This window comes from Spermophilus citellus, assembly GCF_964194105.1.
Source record: "Spermophilus citellus genome assembly, chromosome: 2".
In the NCBI taxonomy this organism is placed as follows: domain Eukaryota; kingdom Metazoa; phylum Chordata; class Mammalia; order Rodentia; family Sciuridae; genus Spermophilus; species Spermophilus citellus.
In genome coordinates, this window is record NC_138183.1 from 49056541 (window position 1) to 49068065 (window position 11525).

Genomic DNA, 11525 nt, shown 5'->3' on the forward strand with positions numbered 1-11525 from the left:
TCCTGAGCCTAACATATGTTTTCCATTTCAGGTAAGTGAGTCCAAGATCAGGGAGAGGTGCTTCAGCTCCCAGGAAAGCACAGAAAGGGTCAAAATGGAAATATTTGCTACTTCTTCCCCTCACAAAAGAGAGAAACTTATCCAGGAGGTAAAACTTGTCACCTGGTAGCAGCTGTTCTGACCAAGGACCACTGGTGTACAGCTGTATAATACGATAGTGGTGTTTTCCACTCACCTAGGCAAGCAGGCTCAGACACTTTACAAGTTTATAAACATTTTCTGTTCGTGCTCCATGTGACTTTGGACCTTGAAAATATTACCTGATAGTTATACAAAACACCTTCCATTGTTTGTTCAATAAATAGTCAAATATTCCAAAGGAATAATGTTCTCCTTGCCAGTGCACAAATATTACAAAGGTAGCTTTTGAAAAAATAAAAAACATTTTTTTCCACCACTATCTCTCACTACTCAGTAATCCTAAGCACCAGGAATGTAACTGAGTAATTAACTTCTGATAATGGTATAAATTTAGGCTTGTTAAAACAAGGATTATTAATATTCCCTTGGGTTATCGCCCTGGCCTAACTTACTCAACCATAAAATACGATAAAATACAAACATGTAATCTTGTGGCTCACATAAAGCATCCATGAAAGAGGTAGAGGGGAAAAAGAAAGGGAGGTAGGAAGAGAGGGAATTAGGGACAGGAGGACAGAGAAAGAGAGGAATGAACACAGTCTACAAGCTCATCAAGGGAAATGCATTAATCAACCTTTAAGTAGCTGGGACTTCACATCTTATTTTAAAACCAATAACTGCAACAATACAATAACAGTGCCAAGACGATGTTGTATTCATAATAGTCTGGCCATTGTAATTCCAGAAGCCTCAGTTCTTGACTATCTGTGGCTTTAAAAATTATTATTATTATTATAATGACTCCCTGGGCTTCTCTAATAGAAAAAAATCCAAAAAAATATTTAATTGTAAAACTGCAAATCAGTGTCCACTTCTGTCTTGGAGGTAGTATTATGGCTGAAGAACTGTGGTTCATTTATACACCTTTTTGAAGGAGCAAGATAAATCTGACAAGTCCAACAGAGTAACGAGAATGTATTGGGAAGAACATCAGCTTTAGCATTAAAGAGGCCTGAGTTCAAAACTAAGTTTTGCCAGTAACAAACCATGAATGACCTCTGCAAGTTTCCTCATCTGTAAAATGGGGACAGGAATGTCTACCTTGTAGGACAAATAGTCATTCCTTCACAGTAACACAAACAAATGATGGACTGATTATCTTAGGTAATGACAATTGAGTATAAAGTATATTATAGTCATACTGTTCCATATAGTTATACTATAATATACTTAATATTATGTTGTTACCTAAGGTAATATACCTTACGTGCATTAATTGTCCAAAACATAGTAAGAACTGAGTAAATGGTGACTGTTATCTTTACTGTGAATCAAATATTCTAGTTTTCTGGTATTAAATGGCTGGCAAAGTTTGGGGAGGCACTGAATAAAGAATAAAGCTTTTCTAAAAAGTCAGATCACATATACACACAGAGAGAAAGAAGAGTCGGGTCTGAAATCAACCATTTGGGGTTATATTGCTGTAAGCTCATTATTTAACTCATGGCTTTGCCCCCATTTATTTTTTTCCTGTTTTCTCCCACTGCAAGATCAGACTATTAATACACTTAATGAGGCAAAGAAGCATAGCAGTATATCTGAGCAATTAAAGCCCCTTCATTCAGACAGTACTAAAACCCTCAATTGTCTCCTTTCTGCCTGGAAGAATGACTTCATGGTTTATTGAACAAGTGAGATTTTGATCTAACTAATTCTCAAAAGTCTGTGCATTTTCATGCCCTTCCTTACTCTCCAAAAGGATTTTTTTCAATGGAAAAGGATCAAAAGTCAGTATTATCTGGATATATCTGGGATGAATATTTTCTCCAAACATACCTCTTCAACTCCAATGAGACAGACTTCTCTCCCCATGCTCAACCTTCTCCTTTCTGTCAGAGTTTACCTCCCCCACATCCTAAATATGAAACAGACAGGGTGGCATTTGGGGACAACCATGATTTTAACTATTCTATAGCTGCATTCATTCCTGACAGTGAAGTTGTCTTCATTACCAAATTCTTGGACTAGCAAATCCACACATTGACTAAATATATTATGTTTAGCATATGCAAACAATAAGAAATTGGAAAACATAAATTGGCCTTATTTATTTTCAACTTTGCCATTAACCATTTACTTGCACTGGAAAGCATCTTTTGGAAAAATATGCACAGTTCTGCATTCTCTGCCTTAAAGAGGATTTGAAAAACTACAAAGGAGGCACCAAGGAGTGCCATAAATTGATCACAAGTTCAGAGATAAAGTTAATTAACCTGGAATTCTGTTTTCAACGAAACAGGGTGAAACCCATTCTCCAGTCTTTGAGTCAGGAATGTTTCAGAAAATAGTGAGCATTTCCTGTGCTCCCTGAGCACATGAGATGAAACAGTTTTAAATAGAAGAATAAGGATTTGGTAAAGGCTGCTAAGCAAGGTTGCTATCTGAAGTTAACTGTAAGTGGACTAGATTCATTTTGTCTGAAGGACTTGAGTCTGTACTTCGATACTTTTTCAGGTCACTTTTTAATCCAGTGAATGTAGGGAAGAAAAAGGAAGGGGAAAAAGAAGAGGAGGGGAAAAGAAGAAAGATGGAGGGGAAGAGAGAAGAGACAGACCTAAGATTTCCCTGCATTAAACAGGTAGCGAAACACATAGACCCTGAACTCTCCCTCTGATCCATTTGCCAAAGCCATATGGCCATCAGTGAGCAAGGCATCTTAGACATCCTAACCCAGTCTATTTATAGTAAACACTTCAGATCTCCAAAAGAGCAAGCAGTCCAACTCACTGTGATATAAAACACCATACATTAACAAGAAAATGAAACTTATCCTCACTGCTCATGTTGATAAGAGCTTGTGGCACAGAAAATTATATGAATATTAAAACACACACAAAAGCAGCATGTTTATACACTTGTCTATTAATAACAATTCTAGACTGAAGATCTGCCTCTAGAAAGCTGAAGTGCCTGAAATTACCAATCACAAAGTAACATCATCGAAACCTCTCTCTGCTAGAGATAAACAAACAATTCAATACCAGCTTCGTAATGACCACATATTTTCAGCCACAGCAGGTTGCTGCCTAGTCCCTGCAGGAAAATGACAAATGAATGCTGTTTAATATTTTGCTTGAACAGTTTTTTCTTTCGGAAAACTATTTGCAATACGATAATGAGAAGAGCAGAGCTGCAGAGAGTAGCATTTTGTAAGGATGACTACCTTTCTAGGGCGCATCATCTGATACACACTTTGTTTATCCAGAGTGAATTCAGTGGTTAAAATGATTAATTGGACCCATTTTGTGTTACTCATACTAGCTCTAGCAAAGGAGGTGATTGCTATTTTTTTCTTAGTGACTCATACAAAGACGACAGCAGTTCACAGGCAATAACAAAATGACATTTCTAAATTTAGCAGTCCATAAATCTTATAAGATGCCAGCCACATACATCGCCCCTCCCCCACTTCCTCTCAGCACTTGCTCAAAAGTGCAAAAGACTTAAATGTGCTTGGGGACAAGACAGAGACTTCCTCAGGGCACGTCTATCTGTTTTCTTCCTCAGTACCTCCTGACACCACTGTGAACTTCGGTAGGTGCAACCTGTATATTTCTCAAATGATAGCTTTTATTATCCCATTAAGATGCTAAATTCGTCTAGTAAAAACATACACAGAATATGTGCACATTTCCAGAGGAATCCAATTCAATGAATTATTTTCAAGGGACACTGTGGAAACTAGCGAATTTCGTTCAGCCCTCCTATGTTATCTACTCCGTGACATGAAATATGCAGGAACTTCACAGCCTCAGGAAATGAAAAAAACTTTGCCTCTGTCATTTTCTGTGGTTTACATAAGGCACTTACCAAATGTATCATACCCTCTTTATGTCCTTTGCCTATCATTCTGAGACTAACTGCTGACCTCAAGAAAATTTGTTAACATGACTCATACAGGTAGTCCGCCACAAAGAAAAAGTAAGAGACTCAGCTAATAAACTGAAAATCCACAAGACTGAAAAGAGGGATTACTGAGCCGTGGGACTGTTTTGAATTGTTTGACTATTTGACTATTTTTAATCCTTCTCTCTCACAACCTCCTCATTATGGAGATCTTCCTATTAGAGAATGAAGGTTCTATCACCAGGCTTTTGAACTACGTAAAATGACCATAGAAATGGTTAGCAAGTACTAACATTTTTACCATTCCTCTCTTCACATCTCCAGTGAAAAGGACACCATCAGGTCAACAAAAATGATAAATTGTCATTTTAAAGTAAATATAGGTAGCAGGTGCTAGATGATTATATCAAAAGCCCACAATCAACAACAAAAAAAACTCTTCACAAAATATTAGCTTCTCAGGGGGCAAAGCTGAGGAGCAGAAATTTGCCTATAAAGGAATAAGCTTTATTTAACATGGGAGTGAATGTTCTGTGACCATACAGGAAGTATGGGCAGTTCCAAATGAACTTTTCCTCACTCACATATTTTCTGTATTTATTAATTATACTTCCGCTATTATTTTCAACTTATTTACCTGTTACTCCTCCTCACTGAAACACCTTATTTTATTCCATAAATTGTCACAATTTATGGAATAAAATTAGCAGGATTAATTTTCTTAAGTTGTAATGGTGTGCATTTCATTGAAACACAATTAATTTAGAGAAGGTTACTGAACAAATACATAATTCACCCTAAAGAGGTACAACATTCTGATAGAATATGTAAATATATAAGATATCAATCTGAGGTTAATGGAAGTGACCAGATTATGCAAGCTTTCATGTCTCCTATTAATACCTCACACATCTCCTTTGGTAGAATTTGTCCTTAAGACAAGGGCTCTTCAATTACTCTCTTTATTTTGCCTATTGTGATTAGTGTTTATAGCATATCATATAGAATGTTTTGTGTTGGGACCAATTGAACTGAACAATTCCTGTTTTAGATTATGTGTGATAATCAAAGATGCTGGTATGATGTATTATGCCTGATGATTGATATTGCTAAGTATCTCTATTGAAACATGTGAACTCTGGTGAATGCATTGAACACATTTACCTATTCATTGGTAAGACATCTGGAAAAGCAGATATACAATGAAATAAAGACATCTGAGTCAAGAGCCTCTAAGGTTTAAGAAAATACTCAATTTTCCAATTGGGTTGAACATAATGCTCATTCCTCAATTGGGAAGCTATGAGGTCAGGTCCTGTTTATACAAATAGGTACTTTTCAGACTTAAGATCCATTAGGGATAAACAGTACCTCAAAGTATTTTTAAAGATAGGTTGTAGAGACTGATAAGTCCAAAAAACTTCTTTAAGATGATTATTTTGCTGAAGCATGCTGCTGAATTTATGCCAATATTTAATGTTACCACTAGTTCTCCCCTCTCAATCTTTGGTCTCATAACTTGGAGATAAAAGTAATGTTGGCTTATATTTTTCAGTGTTGTTCTAACATCTCAAAATATACACATATGTTCTATTTTTTTTTAAGGATTTTAGTTATTCATGAATTATTTACAATGTAGAAACTATGAATTTGGTTCCTTTACAACAATTCTTTTACCCATCCCTGATCTCAAAGCAATTTACCAAATAATGGGTTGGCTGCTAACAGTGCAGTGACTGTGTAATTCTGTTTTGTTTTAGTTTTGTTTCTGTTTATAGTCTATGGTGATTCCTGCTGTGAAATAGTAATTTGGCTTTTCATTAACTAGTAACAAAAAATCCTTCCTACTTCCCTCCCTTTCATTCTCCCCAAGGCGGGGGGCGGGGGGGGGGGGAGTTAGTTGGATGTTGGTGATATCCAAGATTATTAGCAAAACAGCCATATGGTCTCTTTGTCAACACAGGACCTTAAAGGGAGGTTAAATTTTTATTTAAGAGATGTCTGTAAAGAGACGGTAATCCATCAGGTGAGTGGGAGGTGGTAGAAGGAAGCACTGATTCAGGACACAGGTGTTGATAGAAAACCTGTGTCACTGAAAACAATGATATGACAAACTGGGCTACATTGATTAAGTTGGGCTATTTTCAAAGCTAACTTTAGTAAATTCAGGACAGCAGAAAAACTAAACTGTCATTCCAATTCTACCCCCTGTCCCCTGATATCACACTTGGCTCCAGAATTCTAGGAAAAGCAGATGCTCACTCTGCCCCTGGTACAAAGTCACTATTTACTGGCATCAGTGCAATTTATTTAGGCTACTTCAATCCCTCTGGACTCAAAGCTTTCAAAATAACCAGGGAAATAGACAGACATGGTTTGTCATGACCAAACTCCTCAATAAATGGAAAGGCAAAGTGCCTTCCACCTAAGCAGATGTTGCAAAGCAAATGTGTGAAACCAGTGTAATTTTGTTTTCTCTTTTTTTACTGCCCAGGGTAGATTCTCTTCTGTCACAGAAATTCTACACCTGCACAGTGAAAAAAAATGGGGCCTTTGATCTACTATAGTTATAATATACATCACAGAATTTTCTCCCTTTTGAATAACTTACAGGCATTTCTTCTTTAAAAATGTGAAATCTGAGATAATTTTAAAGCAGCTCAAGGAACTATCCAAACCCTAATCTCTTTCCTTATAAGAAATGGGTCAACCAACCTCTCATTAAATTAACCATAAAGAAGTAAAAAAAAGATGAAAGTTCACAAAACTGGAAAAGATAACTTGAGTCAACCCCTTTCCAATATCTGCACAGCTGAGTGGAGATTTTGTTCAGAGTCTATCCCTGCTTTGTCTTGTTAAATAGTCGACCTAGTAGGGATACGGAAGAAGTAAAATGATATTACTTTTTATCAATTAAAAAACTCAAGCTGGAAGAAAATTAGAAACAGTCTAGAGCAACATCTTTGCCTTGTAAGCAAAGGAGGCAGATGGGAGTTAGGGATCTGCTTATGGGCTAAAATTTGCTTAGAAACAGGGGGGAAAGCAAGACTTAAGATGGGAAAGCAAGACTTACTAGAACAAGAGCTCTGGAATCAGATGAAAACAGCTCTACCCTAAGAAACACTATTTAACCTCCAGTATAAATTCTAGTTCAAGTCTGAAGAGTTACAGCTAAAAATGTGATAATTCAGTGCCCCATAGAAGATGTTAATAAGGCAAACCTGCCTTCTTCAAACCTTAGGCAAACATTGGCAGTAGACCATTCACTTTCCAGACCATGTACTAGCCAGAAAAGGGGGCACTAAGTCAGAATCACCTGAAGATTTGATACCCTGAACAAATAAACACTTGTGTACAAATGAACACATATGCATAGAGCATTAAAATCTTACCACCAACTCCTGCTCTGGTATGTACCAAACTTCTACTGATGTGACTCCCCATGATAATTTGAATACTAAGAAAAATATCTCAGAAGATTAATATATTTATATATTGTTTCCATGAGAACTTGTTAGTTTGAGTTGGCATCTCTGAATCTGATTAAATTAGGAACCTTGATGAAACTTTCTGTTTGAGCCTTTACAGGTGAAATGCGAGGGCTCAACTGTGAATGTACAACACTCCAGGCCAAACTACATCTAACCAACCAGGATTTTCTAGATGACTCCACTTTATTTTCATGTACCAAAAAACTTTTGTAACTTCTATAATCACCACTTTACAAAATTATTTTGGAATTATTTTGCATATATTATATTTAAAGCATGTAGTGCAAAACCTTAGCACATGAGAAGTCTCAATAAATGTTCCCTTCCTTTACTGTTTGCATCCAGTTGACTTTCTTCTGAAGTAGAGCAGAGTCTATCTAACAGGAAGAGGAAAAGCTCCCAGAGGAGGTGAAAATTTCAATTTTACAATGAAGAGCAAAAAAAGAAGAATTTAAAGCAAGAGAAAGAAGAAGATAAATGAATGAAGAAAAGATAAGATGAGCAAAGAACTGAAGAAAAAGAGCACAGTACACTCAGAATTTAAAATTATTAAGGGTGATTTGGGAGTCTAGAATTTATCCTAAGTGAATAGTGAGCCATTACGGGGTTTTGAAGTAGCAGAGTAACATAAGTTTTCAACAAACACTCTGGATGTAGTCTGGAATAATACTAAGAAAGAGACTAGGTAAGTAATTTGCTATGCAATCAAAATAGGAGATGAGGAATTAAAGACATGCTAAATGGTAAAAAGGGACATAGACTGATTCAATAAATGTTTAGTTTGTAGATTCTATAGCATTTGGTAACTTTTAGTTTGAGGCTGAAAATAGGACAATTTAAGGCTTATGATTTTATACAAAAATGTATGGGATAATTTTGGTCTTTGTTAATGTCAAGAGCAGAATAAAAACACTGGAAGTAGAAGTGAAGGAACAGTATAGATGAGTGGTCAGCATGAAGTTTGTTGTATTGGAGAGGAAAATTAATCAATGCTTAGTTTTAGGAAGAGACAAATTTCCAAGCTAAAGACTTGAGCTATCAAGAAATAGAAATATGAAAGCAAGAAATATATTTAGTATTTGAGTTAATTGCCTCATATGGAACGGTCAGACCACTTTTTCATCTTTTTAAACATTCCCAAAATGTTTTATTCTAAAAAAGGCATTTCTAAGATTATTAAAAAAAGATATAAAAACTTGAGCTTCCTGTACCCATTATGTGGCATCATCAGTGTAATAATTTTATTCTAGCAAGTAAACAAGTCTACTTAAATCCACTTGAGACAAGGAATAATTTAAATCGCCAACAGTGGGTGCAGTAGGCATAATAATGTCCCCCTCACCTCCAAAATGTCCAAATCCTCATTCCTGAAATATGGAAATACAGTGCCTTCCATGACAAATGGAATTTTTCAAGATGCGATTAAGGTTAAGAACCTTGAATAAAGAAATTTTCTAGATTATCCAACTCAGCCCACTATAACCACAAAACTACTTAAAAGTAGAGAATCTTTCTTAGGTGTGGTCAGAGAAAGAAATGTGATGGCAAATAAAGCAGGGTCAGAGGGGTATGCAGGTGGACTCAACCTATAGTTGCTGTATGGGAAAATGGGGACCAGAAACCAAGGAATGGAAGTGCCTTGTAGAAGCTGGAAAAGGCAAAGAAATGGAGACTTAACTAGAACCTTCAGAAAGGAACACAACCTAGAGGATCTACGGATCTTAACCCAGTTAGACCTGTGCTAACTTCTAACATACAAAACTATTTAAGGTAATAGACCTACGTTATTTAAGACACTGTGGTAAACTTTCATACAAGCAATAGAAAACTAATATAGCATATTAGTGGCAACGTCATACAGTAAAAAGTACATTATTTTGTAGGTTACAAAATCTACTTTTGAGACACTTCTTCCCTTAATTTATACAGCTGACAAACTCATTCACCAAAGGAAATGTGATTAGGCACCAACGCTTTCATAAAGTACTCGAGACTCTTGCCAATACAATTACTCTGTTCCTTATGCTTTTCTGTTTTGAACATATTCCACACAGTATGTATTTGTGATTTTACTTTTAAGATTATTCCCACGAGTAGAATTCTTTTTTTTTTTTTTTTAACACCAGGTGTGGTGGCACATGCCTGTAATCCCAGCAGCTCAGGAGGCTCGGGAAGGAGGAGCACCAGTTCAAAATCAACCTCAGCAACTTAGTGAGGCCCTGAACAACTTAAGAGACACTGTCTCTAAATAAGAAAACATTTAAAAAAAAAGGGCTGAGGATGTTGCTCAGTGGTTAAGTGCCCCTGGGTTCAATTCCTGGTACCAAAAATTAAAATATATATATATATATATATATATATATATATATATATATATATATATATATATATATATTTACAATATTCTAGTGGGCTAGGAAATTTTCCATTAGATAGCATGTGCCTAATAAGTGATTTTGAAAAGAATGACATAAATTGGGTGAACTTAATCTCTCAGACCTCCATTTTTTCTTCTGTAAATAATAAAACTAACATTCTTAGCTACACAATAGATCAAATGAGATATATATATGAACAGATTAGTGGAAAGGAAAGCACTGAACAAAGATCATTGTTTTAAAAAATATACATACCATTGGCACCCATGAATTGATAAGATATTATATCACTGAAAATTTTGGTACTGTTAAGAAAAAAAAATAGCATTACCTTAGATTAGGTAGAGGGAAGTGAAAGGAGGGGAAGGCAGGGGATGTGGGGATAAGAAAGATACTAGAATGAAACGGACATTATTACTGTATGTATGACACTTTAAAGTATATAAGTGCATTCTACTGTCATGTATAACTAATTAAAACAAATAGAAAAAATTTTAAAAAGCACAATATAAGAACAATATTGGGAACTAATTTTTCTAGCAGTATATTTTTTCATGATAAAAATCTGGATCCAATGAAAACAATAATAATTCTAGAGGGCTTCACTATACAAAGTCAATATTCTAAAGACAATTTTAAGAATAAAATATCCCTAATGTTACAGAAAGGATCTGTAATAAGAGTAAATGACTTAGCATGGATAACTCCAAAGATCAATGCAGACCAGGGAATACTGTGCTGTTAATTCAAGCACTAAGGTTAATGTTGATTTATATAACTTAGTTTCTACCAATTGTTCAAGAAATAAGCTATTCTCTTTAAACTCTTCTTTGCCCCATTTCATATCAATGGATTCCAGAATAAAAAATTTTCGAGTACATTGTTGAAAAAAAACTTTACTTTGCCCACTTTGCTTTTTTAGTGAAGACTCTATCACATTTATTATTGTCAAGTGCTGTCACATCCAATTGCTAGGGCATATTCCTTTCCGTTTTTCCTCTCTATCACATATACAAAGCCACTTATCTCAGAATAACTAATCTTTCATTTTCTTTTACTCTATATTCTTCATGAAGGATATTTCCATCAGTAGTAATGTTTTTATGTTATTGTTATCTTCTGACTATAAAAATGAAATTATGTGCCAATGAAGCAAACTTTTCTCTCTGCACATCAAAGTTAATGACTTTTAGAACTCCATGCGTTTCAATCAGATAGTTTTTGTAGCTAACATTAAGTTGGCTTCTTGGATGGTTGACTTAGAAAGTCACTTACTCCATGTGATGATGCCAATTCAAATAGAAAATTAAGTGGATAATTATCATTCATCAATAACTATCTATGAAGAAACTAAAATTACAGGAAAAAAAGCTTAATCTTCCTCAATAGGAATTTACACTTAGTGAAAATTATGAAAGGTCATTGTTTCAACCGTGATCATTAGTTTTCTGAAACATATGAATGCTTGAAAATATAATAGAGATAAATAGAAAAATAAAAAGATGTATTTATTTTCCAAAGCATCTATAATTTAGCATTTATAATTAAATTTTTTAAAAGAATGTAATTTGAGATATTACAGCTCCTGTCTATTTAAAATCTGTTACTT